The 26844-nt window shown below is 38.9% G+C and overlaps 1 protein-coding gene across 1 annotated transcript in view; it reads left to right on the top strand.

Annotated features, from left to right (window-relative positions):
* The window catches only part of SLC4A4 (solute carrier family 4 member 4), a 401333-nt gene that overhangs the window by 20252 nt on the left and 354237 nt on the right, over positions 1-26844 (top strand). The window lies entirely within an intron of this gene.

Raw genomic sequence — 26844 nt, 5'->3', positions numbered from 1 at the left:
GGACTGTTCTTCCCTCACACCTTCACCTGACTTGCTCTCTCACTTCACTTGGGTCTCTGCTCAAATATCTTCACCCCTTCAGAAATATCTTCTTGGCCACCTTTTCATAAATAAGTTTTAAAACTTTGCTTATAATTTGTTTTTCCCACTGGGAATTAATTTCCAAGAAATCAGAGACCTTGTCTACCTTCCACATTAGTACACCCACCAGCACTTAGAACAGTGCCTGGAACATATCAGTGCTTAATACATATTGAATGAATGGGTGAATCCATTTGTGTATATACTATACTGAGAACTCAACTAGAGAGAATTAAATGTATTAAAGATCAGCAAAGCTCTCAAGCCAGGGTTCAACGTTTGGAGAATAATAAGAGAGTGAATAAGGAAGAAGACAGCCCTGACTGCTTAGGTAGCTACTTTCTAACCTTACCTATCTTTTAATCAGAAGGCTTAACCTAAACTAAGATAACATTTTTTTTTAATTTTTGGCTGCGTTGGGTCTTCGTTAATGCACGTGGGCTTTCTCTAGTTGCAGCGAGCGAGGGCTACTCTTCGTTGCAGTATGCGGGCTTCTCATTGCAGTGGCTTCTGGTTGCAGAGCAAAGGCTCTTGGCACACAGGCTTCAGTAGTTATGGCACACGGGCTCATTCGTTGTGGCACATGGGCTCAGCAGTTGTGGCTCTTGGGCTCTAGAGTGAAGGCTCAGTAGTTGTGGCACATGGGCTTGCTCTGGGGCATGTGGGATCTTCCCAGATCAGTGCTCGAGCATATGTCCCCTGCATTGGCAGGCGGATTCTTAACCACTGTGCCATCAGGGAAGTCCCAAGATAACATTTATTGATAATTTATTATGTCCAAATCATGGGAGCAGGGAATACAAAGTTGCATAACACATGGCCTCACACATTTATATGAGGGATGTGTTTGTGTAAGAGGGACAGATCTTATTCAGAAAGGAGTAAGGAAACTTCCACAAACTACAAGTAGTCCTTGCTTTGTATTCGGACCTAATGTATAGAAATGCCATAAATTACTACGTGGTTAGAGTTTAGCTCTAGGATGGAACTCCCCAGTGGATTTGCCGGTTATAAGTGTGCTTCACGAGCAGCTGCTTCCTTTTGCTGAAACCAAAATAAACATATTAAAAGTAAAACTAAACACTGTGCATAAAAGAGTGGGAAGCATTTAAGCATGAAACAGAGGAGAAAGTGACATGATTTGGAATCTGCTGGGGTAACTTTTCTGGGAATCTGTGGGGCCATTTCTGGGCACCTATGACATTCACACTTAACCATGGTTCTTGCCGTCCCTCTGTGTTAGGAGAAAATAGAGGGATGTCACCTGAGTGACGTCCCTCTCAGTGATGTCACCAATGTCAGCAATGTCATTTATAGCAGTGGCTGCATCCCATTACAGGGAATTCACCAACCTGAGTCTCAGCCTCTTTGCAGCACCTTCCCATGTTCTTCTTGGAGATGATATCTAGCAGTTGGAAATACAGTAGCATAAACTCAGCTTTCTGCAGTCATTCCAAAGGAGTAATCAACTTTTTTTTTTTTTTTTTTTCGGTACGCGGGCCTCTCACTGTTATGGCCTCTCCTGTTGCGGAGCACAGGCTCCAGACGCGCAGGCTCAGCGGCCATGGCTCACGGGCCCAGCCGCTCCGCGGCATGTGGGATCTTCCCGGACCGCGGCATGAACCCGTGTCCCCTGCATCGGCAGGCGGACTCTCAACCACTGCGCCACCAGGGAATCCCAGCTATTTTTTTTAAGAGACTTACATGGGGGGTTGGGAATTGTGTGTGTTCTGTTGTTAACAAGAAGTCTTTCTCTTCATCTCCTTTCAAATTTCTCCTTTCACATTTCTCTTACACTTCTTCCTTCTCCTTTATGTTTGCTCTCTCTCTCCTTCCTCTGCTCTTCTTGTCCTCTTTTCATCCTCCTCACCTCTGCCTGCCATCTCCCCAACTCTCCCCGGTGCTGGTGGTTGATGACAATCAATGAGTAATAAGCAGTTGGAGAGATGAATTCCAAAGTCAACTGTGAGAAACCAAACCACGCACCATAGTGATGCTTTTCCTTCCTCTCTCCTTGCACTTCTCCTCTGCATGAACCAAGGAGTTGGGTTTTTCTGCCAGTGCCCTGTGATGGAGTGGAGCAGGAGAAAGAGGAAAAAGTAAACAAACGGGGCTTGACTTAATCACACCAGGAGTTCATTTGTCAGAATACCAAGTTAATTTATAGCCTTGTGACACGGAACATCATGTTTCAGGACGTGGGATTAAATCAAGTAGGATCTCATGGTTTTTCAGATATGGTCTTTCTGAGGAGGGGGCCTGAAAGGGCGCTGCAGCCGTCTGTCTGCACTGTAGCCAGAAAAATCGCTGTTTTCCACAGTTCTAAGGCAGGGTTTGTTTTTCACATGCCTGGTAAAGCACTGGTCTGTCCCAGTGGCCTGAGGGAGGACTGAGTACTTCCAATAAGCAGTGACTCGAGAGGTAACTAGGCTGGTCTCAAGAAAGCCCTGGCCTGACCCATGTGAGATTCTATACTTTCTTCCATTTTCCTCCTTACTTTCTGCAGTTCAGATAAGAGACTAGATTCAGAAACTTATTTCAGAAGGCCGGGAGGGGAGGCTCATGGAATCACAGGAGCTTAGGACTAAAAAGGACTTTAAAAGTTTTCACCCTCACTGCTGACTGATGCACCTTCCTTCCTCTCTGCTTCTGCCCTTTATCCGAACTGTGACAGGGTCCTGAGATAGCACATCCAATATTTGTAATTTCATAGACAGTTCTTCTACCTATTGAGTCAACATCCCTCTTCTGCCTAAAGTTTTCCCATTGGCCCTTCTTAGTGCTCTTCTGAGACCCTGTGAAACGAGTCTTGGGTCAGTCTAAAAGGAAATAGGGTCTCTCAAGACCCTCCAAAGGAATGACTCTCCTAAGGTCCTCAGTAGAAATAGCATCAACCCTGGAAGCTGGGATTGAAGGAAGCGGTTGAAGCAAGATGCACCATAAGCTCAGTGAGTGTAGTCAGAATGGTAAAATTCTCTTTGTTGAGTTTTCTCACTATTAATTCTTTAGAAGGTGGCATGGAGGCACTCTTTACTATTACTATTATTAGTTTAAAACTAAAGGCCTAAAAATTGATGCAACACTAAGAAAAGAATTACATGCAGGTTCTCTCCTCCAAATGGTCTTTTTCTGGGCTCTCTTCTGATATGATTTAGGGCATTGGTTCAAAAAGGACATAGAAATAAGACACAGCTCTTTTCTAGCAGAGAACAGGAAGTCCTAAATTTTGTGTGTTAAAAGCAGGGAGTGTGAGAGCATTAAATTCCTTCAGCTCATGGATTATACTAGAGAGGAGACCTCTAAACTTCTTTCAGGTGTGAGTCTGAAATTCTTTAAGTACTCATAAGTATGGAGATACTTTCTGTTCTGTTTCTCATTATTTATTTGTTCAGCAAATGTTTATTAAGCACCAATCAAATGTCAGGTACTGTGTTCCAAATGGATGGAGGTGGGAGATGGGCAATTTTTTCTTGTTTACCTTCTGAAGCTTAACTTGGGACGAGTTTTGTCAATTCTGCTGATAGGTTTGGATGAGATTTGCTGTTCGCTAATGGCTTTTCTCTTCCTATCACTATGAAAATGCAGTGGGGCCAGAGTTTTACTGGCCTACTTTCAAACATGGCATTATTTTTTGATTCACCAAATGGAGCCCCTAAATCCAATTAGCCATCTGGTTTAATTTAATGGTTCATAAATTTAAGTGTGAAATATATATTTATATTACCTGCTTACAAATACTTATCTATAGTATATCTTCATAAGACCATTTTTTTATACTTCAATACCCTTTAAATTTTGTGCTTGAAAAAGAAAATGCATCGTTAATCTTGAGTGTCATTATAAAAATAAATGTTGAGCCCTGACAATCCTAGGAGTGTCCAAGCAATGAGTTTCTGTACACAGTGATGTTGCCTAGGGAAACAGAGAGTATCTGAGAACTGAGAAACCAGTTTTGCTGAGGGTGGGAGTGGGAAGCTAGCCACTAGGGTCTGGGGAGAACCAAGAGCCATACAGTAAGATGTGGCTGGGGAAACAGATGCCCTTCTCATACATGGAGATGGTCGGCAAGCTGCCTTCCTCTGGGAACCAAAGTGTAGGTTCAGCCAGAAATAGTGGTATGTAAACACCCCGATTCCCTCACGTGCACGCAGAGAACTGAGCCAGTAAATACATAGGACTTTTTTTTAGTCCACAATAGGCAAATGGAAGCTCAGTTAAGTGTGTTACCTAAATGGAAAGGTAAATTCAATTTGCAAAATGCTGTAAAGGTCCTGCCATTCAGCAGGACTAGCAGAAGAGATAATTTAAAAAATGAAATCCTTTTCCTTATTTCATCAACGGCTTTCCACTGGCAACTCTTTAAATAAGTGTGCAGAGAGGGGAATAGGGGAAGGATAGGTGTGGGTGCATTGGGGGGTGTGGAGAAGGCAACCTGAATTTCCCTTTTGGCAGCTTGCTTTGTCCTTTAGGTTGGTAAGTGCTCTGGGACCACTCTCTCTGGCTTTAGCTGACCATCCTTTTCCATCAGCTCTCCTCATTTTTCTTCTTGTGTTTTTCTTCTAGCTTCTCATAAGTCTAAAGGAATGTGGGGATGAGGGTAGACGAAGAGTTATGGTGTGATTCAGGTGTGTCAGAGAAATATTTTGCTGCTTGAAAGTCCATGCCCCAAATTGTTCTTATATGATTATATTTCATTCCTAGTTGTGGGGAGACGGGATACCCTGTACTATCTAGTACAGTAGCCACTGGCCCCATGTAGCCATCCAAACACTTAACATATGTGACTAAAAAACTGCACCTTTAAAAAGAAATTAAAAAAACTAAAAAAATACAAAAGCAAAAGAAAAGTTTAAAAAAACCCTGAAATTTTAATTTAATGATACATTTTAGAGGAATGAAGAGAGAAGATGTTTGTACAAGGAAGGGTGCTGGAAAGAATTATCACAAGAGCACCTGACCCTCCAGTGTACAATCAACAAAGAATCTGGGTAAGTTTGTTAACAGTTAGGGTTAATAGAATTGGAAAATCACTATGAAAATGTATACTGGACTTGATTAAAGGGAAAACAGAAAGAGAATAATAAATATTCTCTCTCAATAGAAATGCTAAAATACATTAGTGACAATGTCAAGAAGACAAAGATCATGTTGATACATATTATAGATTAAGAAGAAACTGGAAAAAAACGAAATCTATGCCAATTAAAGGGAGAGTAGTTGTAAATAATCAATCATTTATTATTTCTTATATTTGTGAAGGAAAATTGGGTGATCCATGCTCTGGAAAAGATTGACATATAAGTCCACTTTTGCATCATTTTTAAAATGAAAACAATTGGATTTCATCTATATTTTATTTCATTCTTATAAATTGCCAAAGGCTGGAGTGTGGCCTAAATTTTTAAACTGTGGGTTGCAACCCACTAGTGGGTCACAAAATCAATTTAGCAGGTGACAATGAGCATTTGAAAATAGAATAGAATAGAAACTCTCAGAGTGCATTTCATAGGGTAAGAGACTTGGTTTGTGTGTGTGTGTGTGTGTGTGTGTACGACTGAAAAAGTTTGAAAGCCACCAACCCATATGACTTCTCATAAATCCTTCCAATTCTGGTGTATAACAACTCTGTATGTTAAACACGTTGAGTTCTGTAGATGGGAATTGTTTTGTAGGATTTCAGGTAGTTCTTCCATCTGGGAATAGCACTAGTTTTTGTTGAATGGAATTTGACTTAACGTGTCTCTCCACTTTGGACAAAACACAAAAAAAGAGCGTTTAATTATTAAAGAACCAAATAAGGAATAAACACTGTTGGTCTCATCTTGAAGGCAGTCCAAAAATATGGAGCTGGTGGCTATAATGTAGGGGAAACTCCATCATATGAAAATATTTCTGCTATATTTCTCTGCATGAGTTTACAGAATTATCCATTTAATTGGAGGCATTCTAAATACATGAATTAGGATAAAAATATGTGATTTTTAAAAAGAGTACATTTGGTGTTACAGGTATTGGAAGCATTTATTTGCATTTCTTGGTTATATATATGCATAAACTTTGTACATCATGATTCTTTACAGAGCAGTTGGTGCAGAATTTATAAGAATACACATGATCTCTGCTGGCTTTTCACACACTAATTTAATAAAAAGGAGCTCAAGTCTATCCTTCATTGTTATGTTTCTTTGTTATTATCCATAAAAGCCCAGTTTTGGACTTGTGGGAATGATGAGGCACTGTGTAAACAGGCCAGTTCTGTGGCATGTAATTCCACAGAATGCTGCCAAAGAAGCTGTGGTGGAGGGAAGTGAGTTAGTTTCCTAATAGCCTGTTCTACTTGTGCGTCAGTCAGAGATTTTGGTGAACCTCATGAAGGACTCTTGACACCTGACCACAGTTGGGTGGGGTGAATTTTTTCTTTTTTTTTGACCTGTGGCCTTAACAAAATTTCATTACTCTGATGAATTTTCACTTTGTGCAGTTATATGCACACCTCATGTATATGTAACATGTTTTTGGTATGTCTTATGGTCTTTGACCATACTATGCTCACAAATCTTGCAAGTAAAATTTATAGGACTTTTACCACACCTGACTCTGATACGACCAAACATATTCGTATAAAAACAGTAAAATTATACCTTGAGTGAAGTTGGCTTATGTCCAAACAAGGACACATATAGTGATTCTGTAGGCAGCTGATATAAAAATACCTTATCAAAAGAAAATAACAGCCCTTGACACAATATGAGGCTTATCTTATAGTGAAGCCATCTTTGCTACCTTTGCTACCTCTAGTATTCTCCTATGGATTTCTCACATTTCATCAGCAGTTGTTTTTGGCCTCATTTTAGCAATGCTGAGGCAACATTTCCTTTTTACTCCAAACCCTTAACCGCTTTAATTAATAGTACTTATTCAGCTCATGCTTAGCAGTTTTATTTTTGCAAAGCAATTTATAATCATTTTTATTAGTTATTCTAAATTGAGATTTAGAATGGAATGTCATAAAGAAAATGCTTCATGTTTGAGAAAGGAGACTATGCCTACCCAACGTTTGTCTAAATAGCATAATTATGGTGGCATTACTCATAGCTTGTTAATTATTTATTCCTTAATCTGTAGATGTAAATACCCCACACTCCAACCTGCAATTATGAAAGGTCTACAAACCTGAATTGTGACATTCAACTGATATCTGTAAGAATTCTTGAGGTAAAGTTGAGTATGTGTCTATGGCTAAAACACTATTAAAGCAAAAGGAAGTTGGAGTAATGATATAAATTATTAGACACTAATGACAATCCAAATTTAGTAGTAATGCTGCCATGCCATTAGAATTCAAGAGTATCAAATAATACAACTTTTAATTATATAAAAGTAATACATATTAGTAGAATATATATTAATGTGTTTGTTATAAATCAAACTGATAATTGGAAAACATGTTTTCACATGATATGAATCAATATTGTCATTGGAATATTTATTTTTGAATGGAATTTCTAGATTTTGCATACCAAAAGGACACAAAATTAGCATAAGAAATATGTTAATGACTTTGCATTTACTACTTTTGCATACATTACAGAGCTCAGTGTACAAATTCAAAGCTCTGAATTAGGCAGTTTGAAATGAAATGTAATGTTCTAATTACATTAACTCAGTACACAACTTTCAACCAACTTTTGATTATTCAGAGACCTTCTAATCTTTGGATTATGTGTACCTCAGTTTGCCTTTTGCACCTGCCTTTTGGATATTACTCTACACATGTAAGAATTTTTATAAGAGAAGGCCTCCAGAAGGGAAATGTGGAAAAACAGTGACCACCTTCCTTGCTTACTGGTATCTCTGTTAAGGAGGAATGGCGGCAAGAGGAAAACAGGACCAACTAGGAAACCTTATATGCCAGAGAAACTGGCACCCTCTGATTCAGAGACATTTTTTCAGAATTTAAATGCAATTTTCAGACTATGGAATGATGAAAATGAATTTCATGAAAAGTTTTCTTTCCCTGGTTACCATGGTGTTTGTGAGAGAAAGAAACTATAAACAACAACCTAGGTTTATGGGAAAAGAGCCAATTAAAAAATTGGAATGCCAGGCAAACACATCCTTGATTCTGTCTTTTTTTTTTTAGGAAGGAGTAAAATAAACATGTAGCCACACAGCGTCTGCATAGATATTAAATATGATAAAAAGATTTACGAATGTACAACTGTGACCTGAATGAAAGGGCATGTCTAAACATAATGAATCCAATTTCCTGCTTACACTGGCAGAGAAACCAACTACTGTGCCTAAAAGAAGTAGTTTAGTTTTATTAGCTAAATAAACAGACTAATCACCTCTGCTCCCACTTACCCAAAGCTTTTTTACCAGAAAGCTGGGATACCAAAGCTGGGATGTTTCTCAAGGGCAAACTACAGATTTTAAACGCTGAATTGAGGTTTTAAATGCACCAAAATTCAAGTGGTGGTTTCCATGGTGACCTCACAGCCACTTACTTGGAATGGCAAAGCACCTCCCCTTAAATATGAGTCCCTAAGTCCCTTTAGCCCTGTAGCAATGTGCTGAAAAAGGAATAGCTGGCTTGGAGAAGGGTATTTGGTGTTGGCAGGCACTTCTTATGTCAATATGGATTCTGATTCCTCATCAGACTTGATTCTAGGGATTCTGCTCAATCTCTATCCCTTTTTGCCACCTGTGGTGTTCTGGGTCAGGGCAGAGGGAGAGTATGGGTAAAGTGTGGGCGGGCCAGTAAGAGATGAGTTAGCTCGTGTGTGCTTCTCAGATTGCAAGAATCCAGAGGGGAATCTGATGTGAATTGGAAAACGGAGTCCTGAAGTAACATGTTCCATTATTTTCACCTGGGAGATCTTAAAAGTCCAGTGTTTTTACCCAGGAAGCACCTGGGTGAATTTCACAGTACCTCATGTGTAATTTATTAAAAATATACATATATAATAAAAAGCTAAATAAAAATGAGATATAACTTTAATTATAAAAGAAAAATATAGATACAAAATGTGTGTGTATAGTTATACATCTATGTCTATATAATGAAAATATATATATGACTTTCCTGTACTGCTAAATGATGATCAGTAAGCCTCTCTAAAAATCTGGGTAGTTTTCCAATTCATTTGGTTTGAATTTTCTATCGTATTAGAATTCAAAAAAGAAAGATGTGGATTTCTGCAATTTGGAATCTATCGTAATAATAGCTAACATTTATTGAATGCTTCCTATGTACCACACCTTCTGAGTACTCGACATCTATTTATTTATTTATTTGTTTGTTTGTTTGTTTATTGGCCAAGCCCTGAGGCATGTGGGATTTTAGTTCCCTGACCAGGGACTGAACCTGTTCCCCCTGCATTGGGAGCACAGAATCTTAACCACTGGAGAGCCAGGGAAGTCCCTACATCTATTTAATTCATGTAATTTTTATAATAACTAGATGAAGTAGGTACTTTTTACTAATGTAGAAACTGAGCCTCAGAGCAGTTAGATAACACTGGCTAAGGTCAAGTAGGTAGTAATGAATGTGCCAGGATTTAAACCCATATAGTTTGATTCTAGAGTTGAGTCCTAACCATGACCCAGTACTTCCTCTTTCTTACTGATATCTATTTGAAAAGAATTAAACACATTCCCTATTGTTTTATGTTATACATATGTCCAGGTAAGTGTGAACTCTCAGCGTTTGTTTTTTCTTTTTTCCCCAAGAACACAGGGACAGCCATAATAAATGTCAAATTTTACTCGATGCCATTTTTTGGGTGCTTGATAAAATTGTAATTCTTCTGCTATATATTGAGCTTTGCTCACGTGGAGCTCCATTTTATTTCCATAGCTCTTTAATAGGAAGCAAAGGAACGTTCACCTTACATATTCAGAAACCAGCTTAAATCATGAGAGGAAACCCAAAATGGGGGGATGGATGGGGCAGAGGGAAGGGAATGTAATGTCATTAGTATCGTAAGATGGAAGACAGCATAGATGAAGGAAGAGGTAGAAGTTAGGAGCAGACAGAAAGGAAGGGAGCTATGAAAAAACGAAAACCTTGGTCTAAAGAAAGTACATAAATGAAGGCGGTTTGACAAAAATATACAGACTAGGAACACAGTGTCCATGGCTTAGAATATATCTTTTTACCACATTTGAAAAGTCAAAACAACAACAATCCTGATAATTAGAAAAGAAAAAAGAAGGTGGCGGAGGGCTTTGACTAATTTTTCCTTACTGGCACACTCTCCTTTCATATACTGGCTAGATGTTACAAATGAGGCTTTGATGAACTCTGAAGGAAGATCTATATTTTGAAGAAGTAGTACCTTCGATAGTAAGTATTTGCCCTCCAGATAAATATAAAAATCCTAGGACTGGGACTTCCCTGGCAGTCCAATGGTTAAGATTCCGCATGCTTCCACTGCAGGGGGCAGGGGTTTGATCCCTGGTGGGGGAACTAAGATACCACATGCCGCATGGCGTGGGCCAAAAGAAAAAAAAAAATTCTAGGACTGCCTAAAACTGCAAAGAAACCATACTTCTGCAGTATTGGTTAGGGCTCTGTGCCTGAGGCGGGGATTGTGTCTATCAAGAGGCAGAAGAAGAGACTTCAGTGTTTCCAACTGGACTTTCTTTCTCTTACAAAGATGAAAACATGAGTGAGCCATAGGGTTCTGACAGAAACATCACTCTGAGCTCTTCTCCACAAAACAAATAAGCCTCTCAGTGTGCATTAAATAAACAATTTGTGTGATTTCCCTGAAGGCAAGTACAGTGTTACAGGGTGAGAAAAGGTATCATGCGGCAGTATGATTATTTCATTAACTTACTATACAAGAGCATTTATTGCCCCACCCGAGCATCATCATCTGTCTCCCACTGTTGGGTTTTACTGAGAGGATGACGTCAGTGGCAGGGAATGTGGAGATAGGAAAGATGCCTTCAGTTGCCATCCCATTAGGTATAGAGGTGATAGCTCACCAGACTTTCATAGAGCAGATCTCCTTCTATTCTGTCAATGACGACTGTTGTCTAATCCAATTAATAAATTGCCTATTTGTATATTTCTTTAGTATCTATTTTCCATAGGAACTCTACCGTAAGCTCCATGAGGACAAGGACTTTGTCATGTCTTGTTCACTGTTGCTTATTCCCACTGCTGAACCTAGTGTTTGACACATAAACTGTATAAATTGTTGAGTGAACAAAAAAAGTGCAGAGTGAAAAGCAAAAAACTGAGCAGGAGTGTGGCAGTTATAGACTCTAGGTCTAACGTTGTGTTAGGACACATTTATAGTGACTTTTTTTAAGACACGAAGGAAAGACAACCATGATAATATGGGAGAGAATAATGTCTACTCTCATGGATTATTTAATTCTGTTCTCAGAGTTTAAGAAAGTAATAAAAACGTATAGAAATAAATCTGTCTCTCTCTTCTCTAACTCTGACTTTACTCCCATCCCAATCTACTAATTGAGAGTAGGATTACAGTGAGGTTTGCAGTTCTATAGGAAATAAGAGGATGAATTTAATAGTGAAGACTCTTCCAGTGCTTATTTCCATGCCAAGCAGTGGCCTTAAATCAGCCAACGTCACTTTAAGGAGATAACATTCTTGCTCACTCAATAGAACATAGATTGAGGCATTCAATATGTTTGATGGGCCAAGAAGATTATTTAATAGTATTTTGGCTCTATAATTGTCGTTTCTTTGCATGGTTACTGAGCTACTAGAAATACCCCCACCTTTACCACCTGCACTGAGAGCCCACCATCACCCTAATAATAGAAGTTACCCCGAGAATAAACAGTAGAGTGAAGCTTCAAACCCAGATTGGTCTGACTCCAAAGCTCATGCCCTTTCCTGTTTGACTGTTATTACAGAGCATACTCTTTTTAGGCAGATCTTCCAATAAGGAATAGAACAGTTACATCCCATTTGATACCACCACTGTCAGGTAAGTGCATGATTGTTAACCAGATAATTCCCAGGTTTTAGTGGTCTTAGTTCAAGGCTGAGTGGCAGAACACCTGAGTTCAGTCCCTACGGACCTTGCCCTGATCCCTTGTCTTTATCTTTTATTTTTTTATTTTATTTTTTTTTACATCTTTATTGGAGTGTAATTGCTTTACAGTGGTGTGTTAGTTTCTGCTTTATAACAAAGTGAATCAGTTATTCATATACATATGTCCCTATATCTCCTCCCTCTTGCGTCTCCCTCCCTCCCACCCTCCCTATCCCACCCCTCTAGGTGGTCACAAAGCACCGAGCTGATCTCCCTGTGCTATGCGGCTGCTTCCCACTAGCTATCTATTTTATGTTTGGTAGTGTATATATGTCCATGCCACTCTCTCACTTTGTCACAGCTTACCCTTCCCTCTCCCCATATCCTCAAGTCCATTCTCTAGTAGGTCTGTGTCTTTATTCCCGTCTTTTAAATGGAGTCGTAGTTCATGAGAATTGGTGTGAATCATAAAGGACTGCAGAGCACAGGCAAAAGTAGATTAGTGGATTAGCTCAAGAAAGAATTATAGATTATTACTCTGAAAGAGCATTTTACCATTGTGCTTGATTTTGGATCAAAACTTGGAATGACAGAGGAAAAGCAAAATAAGTCTACCATATATGGTCAAAATTTCTTTATGTAAAATTAGGAAGACAAGGCACTCAAGCATTCATCAGACACATTTATTTGATATTTCAGCTCCATTTATTTTTTTCACCTACTCTATTGCTCCTGATTTTGCTGTTTACTACTTTTGGTAACATTCTTTTTCAACAGTGTTCTTAAAATTGTTCTGTGGTTCTTTATCAGGAATGATTCAATCTTTGACGGAGACCATGGGGTCAGGGAGCTAGAAATCAGAGTCATAGAGGTACAAGGGAGATGACTTTTTAGAAAGTGATTAGTAACACAAACTGGGAGGAAAAAAAATAAAATTAAGCCAGGTTGACTACATCAGATGCATCATTTAGCCAAAGGAGTAGAAATACTTTATAAAGGTATTATTTTAATCTACCATTTTCTGTCAGTTTTACTTAATAGTGAGACTGGTTAGGGTGTGGGCTTAACTTTTGTTATTCTAGTTTTATTAGGTTCTCTAATTTAAGTAAAATGGGAGTGTCCACTTCATTGTGTGGATATTAGTGCCTCTGAGCAGTGTACCTGCCCCCATCAGCCACATCAGCCATCATTTTAAATTTAAATGTATCTACACAAGGTAATAGAATGCTTTGCTAAATAGTTTGAATTAGTATTTTCACACTTCCCTCCAACTCTAAAATGCTAGGTATAGTCTTTCGGTCTGTTTCTTTCTGCTGTGGTGTCCCAGAGTGGTTTTGTGGCATTCCAGTCATGGATGTAATATGATAATTGACTTGTCTCAGTTGGCTGCAAGAGTGGAGGTTGGCTGAGTGAGGTGGCATGGTATAGTCTGCAATAAAACAAAACAAGAGGTATAAGGAGACACTAACAAGACTTGAAAGATCTTTTCATAAATAAACATGTTTACATTCCAGTATATTTTATTAATGTAGCTTGCCTTTAGTTTCAGCCAGGGGTTGGCAAAGTTTGGCCTTCTGTGGTCAGATCCAGCAACACCCATTCATTTGCACACCCATTCATTTGCATATTGCCCACAGCTGCTTTCTCACAACAATGGCAGAGTTGAGAGTAGTTGAGACATAATCATTTACTAACTGACTCTTTAAAGAAAAAGTTTGGTGACCCCTGGTTTAAAGTAATTTCTTATCCTATTTCTTATTGGGTATATACATTCATGAAATGTAACAAGCCCCTAAATTCAAACGGTTCGGAAAACAAACATATATTTGTTTTGAAGTTGTTATAGCACATCATTAAAAAAAAAAAAAATGACATGACCCCATAATTTCCAAAATAAAAATTTCCATATGGCAGCCGGAACATTCTAAGGCTTCAAATACTGAGTATGTCAGTTTATTTCTTTGGAAAGAAACGGAAAAAAAATATACGTAAACACACATAGTTACAGTTTTATAGGGGTTTCCAGAATTTTAACACTCCAAATAGAGTATCAATATTGGTATTATCCATATGGCTTAATAGTGAAAGCAGGGAGTAGGGTCAGGATTCTTGAGTTCAGTTTATTTTGCCCATACAAGGCTAAAAGTTTCATATTGATTATGGATCTGCAAGAGTAATTAAAACTTTTTGAGGGGTAAAATATGATTAAAGACCAGCTAAAATAACTGCTATCTCAGCCATGTAATTTATTGTTAGTGCTTGCTAGTCACTCATAGGAAGGTGTGATCAGTCACTAAATATTTCTGATTGCTGTAGAGACAAAGCAAATTGACTTTATTCACTTATAGGATGGCAGGTGCTATTTCCTGGGAAAATAATTCATTTCAAAATTTAGTACATTGTGTTAAGACAGTTTTTCAGATTAAGATATTATTTTGAAAAAACATCCTAATATCCAAGGCCAAATTCTCCTATTTCACACTTTTTGAAAGGAAGGTAAAGAGAAAATATTGATTGTTAAGAAAAGAAAAAAATATAGAGGATTGCTTCTGAAAACATAACAACTGTGTGTTCCAATTTCCTAACCATCTGTCATACAGGAATTTTATCCATTAGTAGTCTATTCTATCTGTAGCTCCACTCATGTGACCTTAGAGATATCTGCAGGAAGACTGCTTATGAAATATAAGGGAAATCACAACATTTGAAATGTGGATATGTGCATCAGGGCTTTAAAAGGTGACTTCATTTGACTTGAGTTTTTATCAAAATTGAATATGCTTACTACCAAACTTAATTTTGCTAAGAAGAATCAAGTGCCAAATTTACGTCTGAACTTGATTCATTGTCTGTCCCATAGTCACCACTAATATGGCTACTCAACCTTTATTAGAGGAAGTAAAATGAGAGTTTAAGAAACTTGTTTGGGAATTGCATACTCTGCTCGGAATGTAGTATTTAACTGTACAGGCAGCAAATTGGTCGGAGTATAGCTTATATGTATCTATTTCCCGAATGTTTGATTAACGGGCTGATCTGGGTACTATTGCTGCTTAATGAACTACCCCAACATTGAGTAGCTTGCAATAATCATTTTATTATGCTCATGGATTCTGTGGGTCAGGCTAGGGGACAGCAAGGTTGCTTGTCTCTGCTCCACACTGTCTAGGATTTCAGCTGAAAAGATTTGAGGGCTGGGATCATTTGGAGGCCCCTTCGCTCATATGGCTGGGTCCTGTGCTGGGAAGACTTGGAGACTAGAACTGCCACCTGGACTGCCTACAGCTGGCTTCTTCATGTGGCTGCTCCAAGTGAATTGGCTTGGAGCCAAGCATGGCAGCTATAGGACTGTTGGATTTCTTACATGGCAGCTCAAGTCACCAAGCATGACTATTCCAGCAAACACGGTGATAACTGCATCATCTCTTATAACCCAGCCTTGAAAGCCATACAGCCTCACTTCCACAGTGTTCTGTTGGTCAAAGCGGTCCCAAGTCCAGCCAGATTCCAGGAGAGGAGAGTTAGACTCTACCTCTTTATAGGGGAGTGTTAAGGTCACATTGCAGAAGAAGATGTGGAAAAGGGAGATGTTATTGAGACCCTCTTTGGGAAATAGAATCTGCCGCCCTGGCCAAAGAAAAAGTGAGTACAAAATTGAGAAAATATAAGTGTTTAGTGAAATGTTAACATTTTTATGATATTGATTGTTTATTAGAATTGGATGTCTAAACGGCATCCCAGACCTACTACATTCAAAACAGTGTTCTATATCTTCTCCCCAAATCAAAACAGTGGTTTCTGTCTTCTCCAAACTTGGTCCTCATCAGGTATCCCCATCTTAGGAAACAGCACCATTTCCTAGCCAAAATTTAGGAGTCATCCCTGATTTTTCTTGTCCTTTCAACTCCTATATCTAATCTGTCAAGTCCACTTAGTTCTACCCAAAATGCCTCTCAAATTCACCCACTTCTCCCCATCTTTAGTGCTCTCCCCCAGATGCAAGCCATCAGTTCCTCTCTAATCCATCTCCATTTAGTATTAAGAATGAATTTCCCAAAGCCTAAATTTGATCATGTGATACCCTTATTTACAAGTCTTCAGTAGCTTCTGATTGCTCTTAGCATATGATGTTAATTTCTTTCTGGACCTACAAAACCCTGCAAGATCTGGCTCCTGCCTTCCCCAAATCTCATCCCATACCACTCTTTCCTTTGCTCATTTTGCTCTACCCTCACCAGTCTCCTTTTATTCCTCAACCCCCAAGAGTCTTTGAACCTGCTTTTTATCTGCCTGAAGTGTTTTCTTCACAGTTTTCTGCATGGCTGACTCTTAAAGTCAGCTGTTACCTCCTCAAGCCTTCTCTGATGAGCCAATTGAAAGTATTCCATCTCATTACTCTCTCCTTTATCATCATATTAATTTCTGTAGTAGAACTTATTCTATACATTGGTTTACTTGTTTATTGCCTCTCTTCCCAATTAAAATTTAAGCTCCCTGAGGACAGTGGCCTTTTCTGTCTTGCTCACCCCTATTTCTTCAGTACTTCATTGGATCTGGTGCATAATAGGCATTCCAAAAATGTTTTTTTTTTTGAAAAAAATAAATGAAAGATTGCTTAAAACAAGGAAAAATCATATGTTTAAGCCTAATTTCTCATGAAAACTTATCCATATTGTACTAAAGCCCATGACTGAACACACAAGATGATTTTTAAATTAATAGCCACAGGAAAGTAAAAACTCACAAGTGCTTTTTGGGTTCAATCTGACCTTTCAAGGGAGATCTTACTATATTTGAAGTTGTAATTGTCATTAACTCAACTTAAGCTTCATTTATTCATTCTTTATTTTTTCATTCAGTTTTTGGTGAGAGCCTATTACATTCATGGGACTGCACTAGAGGAGATGAAGAATGTAAAAATGTGTAAGATCCATTTTCTACTCTCACAGAGGCTACAGTTTTGTGGGGGAAATGAGGAACACATACTGAAAGCCTCATTACATTGAGATGTAAGTGGCACAACCTAAATGCTCTCCGTATGGAGAAGAGAGAGGTCGTCTGTACTGAACTAATCAGAGAAGATAATATGGATTAGCTAGCACTTTAATTGGGTGTTTAAAAATAAAAAGGCTTTCAATAGGTGGAGATGGAGGTGGAGGAAAGAAATTCATTCCTCGTAAAATAAATTGGCCTGAGCCAGTAACCAGGACCAAGAAAATGAAATGCATGCTTGGGGAGTGGTGAGAAGTCCCATACATCAAGCTATGTATGGGATCAGTAGCAAATACAGCTGGTTGAAACCTGGTCAAGAAAGGTCACTAACTGTAAGCTAAATAATTTGAACTTTATTCAGTAGTTGATAAAGAGCTTCGAAAGTGTTGTTGTTGTTGTTTTTTCGGGAGGGTAGTAGCTTAATCAAAACAGTGCTTTAGGAAGACTCACCTGCTTTGTGTGCAGTTTAGACTGAAAATTGGGGTGGGTGGGTGGTAAAGAGCTCACACTTTTTCACCAAAGACCAAGGACCATGTAATCTTAACTTTCTCCGTGTACCTCCTAGGGGTAGATTGAGGAAACATGGTGGAGTGGAAAGAGTGGAGGTTTAGGCCTGGTTTCAGAACCCTGGCCCCATAACTTTGGTACTTGTTTCTGGGCTTCTGTTTCCTTAATTGTAAGATAGGGATAATTTTTATCTTATCGACAAGGATTAGGAAGTTCTTGACAAATGGTAGCTATTATTAATTATTGAATGCAGCACTGAATTTATTTGCTTCAACTTTAGCATTATACTGGACTACTTCTGTTTGCCTTAATTGGTAGTCTATGCTAAAGCAAGATTATGAAAGCAGTTAGGACAGAACCACTATACCTAGTATGTAATATTTTCTTCTGTATTCTCTGAAAAATCACCTCCATCTACTTGATTACTCTGCTCTTTGTTCCAAATAGTAACTGCAGCATCAGCAGAAGCTTTTGAATAGTTGTTTCTCTAAATGGAATGTCTTTTACTTTTGCCAGGATAGACAAAGTGTTAAATAAGTACTCAATACTTATTATATTTTAATTTAATCAAAGAAGCGGTAATGGAATTTGAGGGCCACTGGCTGGAGCAGCAAGAGCTGTCTAGCGCTCTTTATTCTACTTTGTCCCTCTTCAGGGTTTATTTTAATACCATCCTTGGACTAGGATACCAGGGTATTGGTTCTAAGGCATCACTGAATCTATGAAGAAATGTGAGCACCTAGGAGTGATCTGGGGTTACTTTCCCTGGATCAAAGTTACCAAAGTACTCAAATGGAAAATTGAGAGGAAAGGAATTTACCTTTTAATTATTTGAAAATTACCTTTCTCTTTCAGTTTCTATCTTACCATTACAGATGCTAGCACAGAAGTTTCTGAACGATTTTTGCTAAATACTAACCTTTAAATTTAAGCAAGTAAGAAGTGCTGAAGGAAATTTGTTACCAATTTCTGTGTAATGCTGGATGAAATGTTCATTTTTGGTAAACAGAGGTGAAAGTCTTAAAATTTAACTTAGGGATGAAGATTGCTAGTACCAGGCCAGGGCCTAAATACCAAAACAACAATAACCATACCAGAATACCAAGAAAAAGATTTTCTTCTACCACTTATTTCAGTATGAAAAATTTAAAAGTTAAGGAGGGATGGAACAAGCAAATACCATGGTGTTACCCATTCATGAGATGTTATTAATGACCTTCAAACATATATGTTGTATGCCAATTTTGCGCCCTCTAGGGATGAGTGGCTAGAAAGCACATACATGTAATTGAAGTTAAAAGAAAATAGCACAAAAAAATCTCATTTTAAATAGTTGTGATTTAAAAGCAGCCATGTTAAAAAAGAAAATAAAACCAAACTATAGTGGCTTCAACTTCCAAACATTCTGGTTTTGGATAGCTGAGTTCTCAGAAAGTATATGCAGGTGTTGATATTAGCGTACATGTGCTCTGTCAGGTTCAGTTGAAATTGGAGTAGTAGATGTAATTGAAGTATCATATTGTGTGGATTTCCCCAACAATTAGCCAACTCTCTGGATCAGATGTTTAAGTTCACAGAAAAAGACCAACCCCCAACTCCAAACTTCCACTAATTTTGAGGAAATCTGAAACAGAGTTGACATGTAAGAAGATGTATGGAGTTCTGGTATTCACGTTGCTTCTCTTGATGACGGGAGTGATAACATTACTAATAATAGGGTTATTATGAAGATGGAGTTCATTTATCTTAAGTAATTAGAACAATCCCTGGAACGTGGTAATGGCTATGTAAGTGTTGGCTATTAGCAGCATTAGCATGTATTAGTATTGTTAGTGGGGCTATCAATATTTTCATTGCCAGATAGCAGAAACTGTCAATAGAGAGCCTATTTCATGTGAATTTTCATAAGCAGAAGAGCAATTCTGGAATTGTGCTGACATAAGAGTGTAACACCTATTAACTGGGTTTAGGAAGATGGAACCAAATTCAGGCTCCACACTCCTTTTTTTCTAGCTGTATCTCTTAAAACTTGTGTTTATGCCAAAAGAGATTGTCCTCACTTCAAGTTAGTCTTGATGACCACATCATTAAAAAAAAAATACACTGTGATCAATCAACTGGAAACCACAGATCTTAATTATGCAAAAAGGAAAATATGCCCCAATATTAGCAGTCTTCTCTGAAAGGGGATATTTCTCACTGCCATTCCATCTATTTTTCTCTGTTGCACAACTTTTTTAATCATGAAACTATATTACTATCATAACAGAAAAAAGCAACAGATTTTCATTTTTGAAAACCAACAGCTATAATCGAAGGTACAACAAGATGCCCAATAAAACATTACTTTAAAATTTTGTACTGTATTTTTATATGCCAAGGTGCAAGAAAAGCATCAATATTCTTTTGAAGATCTTCTCATCCCACAACACTAACTTGAACAAAGCCCAGGTGGGTAGTGAGCAAACGCTGTCAGCACTGAACAGCATCCAATAACTATGAAAGGGTTCAGACATTCCAGTCGTGTCATTGGTGTTGCAGTAGCCTCTGTTTCATAGTTTGTAAGGATATTAATCTTACTATCAGAAGGGTTTCTGTGAATTATATATTACAATAATATACAATATATAATTATACAGTACTTGTATGGAAAATAGTTATAGGCAGGTAAATGAGATTATTTATATATTTTAATTCAAATTTAAGTTAAAAAATAAGCTATTGATCCACAGGCTCAAAATTCAAAAAATTACAAAGGATACACTGAAAAGTCTTTCTCCCTATGCCTACCCCACAATCACCTAGTTCCATTTCCTGGAGGCAAATACTGCTTTTAGTTGCTTTTATATCCTTCCAGAGATGTTTTACGCACATGCAAATAAATACATAGATATAGCCTACAAGTTATAGATTAGGAAGAATGATGTCTTAAGGAATTTGTGGAGCCTGAATCTGTTGTAATGGAAAAGTATTCTGGTTGAGTAAGGGTCTCTCTTTTTAATGTTCCAAAAAGAGTGGATGCAATCGATCATTCTATGAGTAATTATCGAGTTCCTACTATGTGTAAGACTCGTGCCAAATCCTGTTTGTCCTGTCAAGTTGCCTTTAAAATTTTTCATATGTATTCATCTTGTCATTCAGATCTGTGTGCTCAAACATCACCATGTCAGAATGGCCTTCCCTAATACCCACTTGCAAACGGCTCTCCCTCACCCTCTCACTGTGTTTTGTTTCTTCTGGAGTTAAGGTGATTCTATAACTTCTCACCAATTTCTCATTTGATAATGAAATGGAGTGCTATTATCATTACACAGGGATAAGAGGGTAAACTGGAACTATAAACTGGGGTGGTTGGCCACCCTATTTATACCGTTTATTACATCACAGCATTTTGCATTCCAAGGAAATAGAGATTATCTTGTCTATTTATTGATATTTGTCCACTTGTAATCTCCATGAAGCCAGGACTTTGCTTGTTTTAGGAACCCATCACCTGGAAGAGTCCTGGACACACAGTAGGTGCTTGATAAATATTTGTGGGCTGAATGGGTAACCCAATCATGCTTCATGTTCTGTGTAGAACTGAGCATCTTTTGGTCAGCAAGGGGAAACTGAAAAGTCATAAAGGGCAAATTTGCTCAGAATGTGTCCTCCCTCATGATAGGGGGGAAAAGAAGAGGCAACTTTTAATATTCAAATTTCAATATCTTGCAGCATTTCGTGTAAAGAGATCAGTCTTGCAGATGTGCACTGGAAGTGTCAACTGTTTGGTTATTTGCAGGGAGATGGGGGGTGTTGTGGGCTGCAGGATAGGCCTGGTCTGGGGAGTAGACCAATGGGATGAGAATGGTCATGGACCAGTTTGATCCAGTGGTTAGTTAATCTGTAGAAAACCTGTCTCCACACAGTGGAACAGCTATGTCCATGTGACTCAGTCCATAGGAGAAAAGGAAGAGCAACTTCAGAGCAAGCAGCCTGCCATCTGGGCTTATTCATCCTCCAGGAGGCGGGAGGCCAGCAGGATACAAAGAAACAAGCACCTGTCTGTGTGTGGGATGTGGCTAGTGGGTCACACACAGACACAGACACAGGCAGAGACACACAGACACACAGAGACAGACAGACAGACAGACAGACACACACACACACACACACACACACACACACACTGATTAGCAGAGTCCAAGGGCCCTGGGAGTCGGTTTTGGTAGAAAAGTCTGATGTAATTCTCTACTATCTTACCTAAAACCAGATTAATCTTTTTAATCATAGAGGGCATAGGTTGTAGTGGCTTAGTAGCTCAATTTAATTTTCCCTTTTCCTTTCCAAACAGAGAAGCCTATGTCCTGCTGTTGGGGCTGGTCCATGGGAGAATTCCTGTAGGAGGAAGAGGCTGAAACTCTGGCCTAGTGTTATTAAACAGAGCACTCATAATAAATGTGTCAATACTATTTCTGAAATACTTGCAAGTTTCTCTCTATCACAAACATATTGTTCAAATTTTATTAAAGGAAAATATTGTAGTATCTTATTGGAATTATTGGGTTTTTGGGTAATTATCTTAAGCCCCTTGATTTTATTGCTGAGGGAACTGAGGCCCAGAAAGGTTGAATAACTTGCCTTACTCTACATGAGCGGATATAGTCTCCTGTTTTTACAAGTTACAACCTCTTCTAATATTTGACGATAGGTATGTGGTTTTTTTAAAAATTAATTAATTAGTTAATTTTATTTTTTTAGGCTGCGCCTATGGCATATGGGATCTTAGTTCCCCGACCAGGGATCAAATCCGTAACCACTGGACGGCCAGGAAAGTCCCATGTTGTTTTAAAGTGACATTTGGATATGGCTGAGATTTCAGTAGTTTAAGCTGTGAAGCAACTTATGACGCATATTTAACCAAATAAAATTATTTTCCCTAGCTCGTGCCATGCTGACAGCTTACAAAACCTGTCTTCATCTTCCTTCACTCATAAAAAGGACTACAGTTATTTCTAAAAAATATTTTATTAACTTTTATTGGAGTATAGTTGCTTTACAATATTGTGTTAGTTTCTACTGTACAGCAAAGTGAATCGGCTATACATATACATATATCCCCTCTCTTTTGGATTTCCCATTTTAGGTCACCACAGAGCACTGAGTAGAGCTCCCTGTGCTATACAGTGGGTTCTCATTAGTTATCTATTTTATGCATAGTATCAATAGTGTGTATATGTCAATTCCTGTCTCCCAATTCCTCCCCAAACCCTTTCCCCCTCGGTATCCATATGTTTGTTCTCTACGTCGATGGGACTACAGTTATTTTTAAACCTGGAATTTGAAGGAGGGAATATAGATTATATATCAAGGTTGGCTGAATTTACTCAGGAATTTTTCAGACTGAATATGTAATTTCTGGAGTGTAAGTGAAAGAAAAATGAAGTCTTTAAGTGATCTCTTTGTCTCTCTTTGTCTATATCTTCAGTTTCATCCCAGACTAGTCCCAGGATGGGAAGAAAGAGTGATTTTCTCTTTCCTTACTCTTACATTATGAAGTGGTTGATTAAACTGATTCCAGGGCAGCCACTTGAATGAGCATTAGATAGCAATATTGCTTAATAACAAAACAATTACAAGTCAAAACAAGTATTGGCACAAAGAAAATCTCTATTCTGTGTAGCAAAATGTTTATCAGACTTCCACCAATGAGCCATGTGTTTAAAAAGCAGCTGATATTGAGAAACATTTCTGATTATTCTTTGAAGTTTGTAGTAACAGGATATAACATATCTATACTACCTCCTTTTGTTTAGGGCCCCAAATGAGATGTGTATGAATGTTGCAATTTTGTATAACTCCAGGATAAGCATTCAATTATATCTTTCACCCTTTTTTTCTTTTCTAGTAAAATAGAATAATAAAAAACCCCAAATAATAGTTTATGGGCTCTGCTATTTCTTGAAAAAAATGCTTTATAGATAATATTCAGTGACAAGCCATCACTCTCCTTGGTTTATATAAAGAAACTTAAATACAGAGGTCTTTAAGTAAAAAAAAATACAGAGGTCTTTATAAAGAAGTGTGACTATACACAATCACACAAAGATTGAGAAAACTCTTTGTGGCAATAATTCTACCTGCAGGTCAGATCTGTGCCCTACTTCTGTGAATAATCGTCACAGGGTCTACTAGTTGCATTATTTTTTAACATACAAACTTCTTGTTTTAGAATCAAAGAGTGCCAAGCTTTTCCAAGACCAGGAATGCCTGGACTGCCTATTCCAAAACCTTCATCTTCATTCTTGCTGGAGACATTATGTCGTCAGGAGGTTTCATCACCTGCTGCCACTAGATGGTGCCTGTCATTGAAACAAAGGTTCTTCCTCCCATCTTTTGTTTCCTTTAGGTGCCTATAAGGACGTTGGATGATATCAAAGAAATTTGATTGATAAGTAGTGGGTTAGTATTCTAGAAGGTCATTTAGCACAGAGAGTTATTTATTTTATTTTGTAATTTATTTTTTAAATTTATTTTTGGCTGCGTTGGGTCTTCATTGCTGTGTGCGGGCTTCTCATTGTGGTGCCTTCTCTTGTTGTGGAGCACAGGCTCTAAGCGTACGGGCTTCAGTAGTTGTGGCACGTGGGCTCAGTAGTTGTGGCTCGTGGGCTCTAGAGCGCAGGCTCAGTAGTTGTGGAGCATGGGCTTAGTTGCTCTGTGGCATGTGGGATCTTCCTGGACCAGGGCTTGAACCCATGTGCCCTGTGTTGGCAGGTGGCTTCTTAACCATTGTGCCACCAGGGAAGCCCCACAGAGAGTTACTTATTAAAAAAAAAAAATCATTATCCAAAAAGACTACTTATATTGTTTTTCTAATTCCACTAATTTTTTCTGTTCATCCTTCTTGTCACCAAGCTGTGTGAACTCCAGTACACAATGAACAAATAAATCTTTCCTTGGGCTCATGAGAATCAAGGGACATAATTCAAGGTTTAGAATCAGTGAAAAAAAGATCTCAGGATTCATTGTCCTTGCTCAGAATAGCAATAGCAAAGGTGACCACATGCAGAGATAACGAGAAAAGTTAATGACCTTTCAAAAGAAAAACACTTGCATCTCAATTACTGGACAATAATCAATAGGAAAGGAAATGGAACATGCTTTTTAAATTGTGGGATACCAAACATCAAGTAATGAGAAAGATAACAGGTTGTTGGCTTGTTGCCAGTGACAGCTCTTTTTCTCATTAATTTAAGGCACACACAAAACCTCAGCCCAAAGTGCTCTAATTCCCTCTCTGCCTCCCACCGCACACTCCAGCCCTATACTCTTTCAGGGTAAAATTTTGTCAATCTTGATAGTGAAATGCCTTCAGGGGTTACTTACTTGGTTTGTGTGAAGGACAGTTAGATATATTTTGTAGCAGAATATTGGAAAACATAAGCTTCTTGGATTTTTCCTTTCCCAGACAGTCACCAATGCTGACCATTCATGGCTGGTTCACGATTATAATGAGAAATTGTCAGCTATGTTGAAATACATAATCCACAGTGTGAAAAACTGCTGAATAGCAGTTGTAAATTCTTAATACAAAAGTGTCTTCTCTTTTCCTGTGAGCTTACTTTGGGGTTGCTGATTCTTGCTAACTGTGTGCTCAGGGACTGAAAGTTAATTTTAACATTAGTCTAAAAACAAAATATAACTATGTAGGGAAAACCTTTAAAGCTAAAAAAAAAAATCTTGTTTTGAATTTCCCACATCACTGCAGTGGGTCATGTTGAATGTGTGAGCATATATGTGAGCCAGATGTAACAACACCCAGACACACAACATTAATGCAATTTAATTTTAAACATTAGACAGCTTCTGGTGGTTCCTAGTGTCTCCTGAGCATTGACTAAGGATTTTAAACACACCACGTTTTTTAAAAAGATACGAGTATATACCTGCTTCCCAAGCAGTGGTGAGGTACAATAGATCTATTCCAGTTTTAAATACTGGAAAGAAAAGTCTTTTCCCCTGGGACTTCCCTAATGGCACAGTGGTTAAGAATCTGCCTGCCAATGCAAGGGACATGGGTTCAAGCCCTGGTCCAGGAAGATCCCACATGCCGTGGAGCAACTAAGCCTGACCGCCACAACTACTGAGCTTGCGCTCTAGAGCCCGCGAGCCACAACTACTGAGCCCGTGTGACACAATTACTGAAGCCCGCGCCTAGAGCCTGCGCTCCCAACAGAGTAGCCCCGCCCCCTCCTCCTCGCAACTAGGGAAAAGCCTGCAGGCAGCAATGAAGACCCAACGCAGACAAAAAAAAAAAAAAAAAAGCCTTGTCCCCAAATTATTTCCCTCCAGATTCCCCCCCCCCCAAGTCTTATTAATTACAGCTTAGCACTGAAGGAAGGTTTGGAACCAAATCTTTGGAGCAGGTTGTCAGTATGTGATATTATTTCTCTTGGGCTTTATGTGCTTTGGTGGCTATCCTGAAAGATGCAGTTTGGTCAGTGACTTCCACATGTGTATTATATATATAATATGTGTTAATAGGCTTATATAGGCTTACGTCATATACCGTGAGGCTCAAATCCATTAAGTGGCTTCTCTCTAGCAGTACTCAAAACATTAGATGGTGTCTGTGCTGACGGTCTGTTTATAGCTTAATGGTCTACTTAACTGATCACGATGGGGCTGGGTCATTGATATATTATTAGTAGTATGTGCTTGGCAAAGGGGACTTAAACTCTTATTGGCCTTAGGAACACAGTAAATACAATAATCCCTTTATATCCTCAAGAAACTCCCTTGGATGGCTTAAAGATGTTTCCCAAACTGCTTGAGGACGACAGAAGTCCAGTGACATAAACGAAGGACAAGGTTGAGAGCCGTGCCCTCCCCAGGCATCCTCTGCTAAAGGTGTACGATGTCTTAATACTGTGTGCTGGCGGCAGTCTCTCTACCTATATTCCTCAAGTTTTACAAAGTAGCGTCAAGAGTGACCTGGGGCTGGGAAATGCCAGCAACTTCAGTTCTGCAAGAGAGAATAAGCTCTCCCCAGCGGGGAACTCTAGCGAACAGGGCAAAAAGCTGGTCCTCGCAGCCCGCTCAGGGCGTGAGAGAGACGGAACCCAGGAAGGCGAAGGCGGCGGGTCGGGAGCCGGGTCCTCGGTCAGCTCCAGCCGGGCGCTGCGCGCAGAGCCGGGGCCCCCGGCAGAGGCGGTGCGGCGCGAGGCCCCACCCCCCCGCCGCCGCCGCCGCCGCCGCCGCC

Source organism: Monodon monoceros, unplaced genomic scaffold (assembly GCF_005190385.1).
Source record: "Monodon monoceros isolate NGI ecotype Baffin Bay Population unplaced genomic scaffold, NGI_Narwhal_1 Super_Scaffold_20, whole genome shotgun sequence".
NCBI classification, from domain to species: Eukaryota; Metazoa; Chordata; class Mammalia; order Artiodactyla; family Monodontidae; genus Monodon; species Monodon monoceros.
This window is presented reverse-complemented; position numbering and strand designations above follow the sequence as displayed.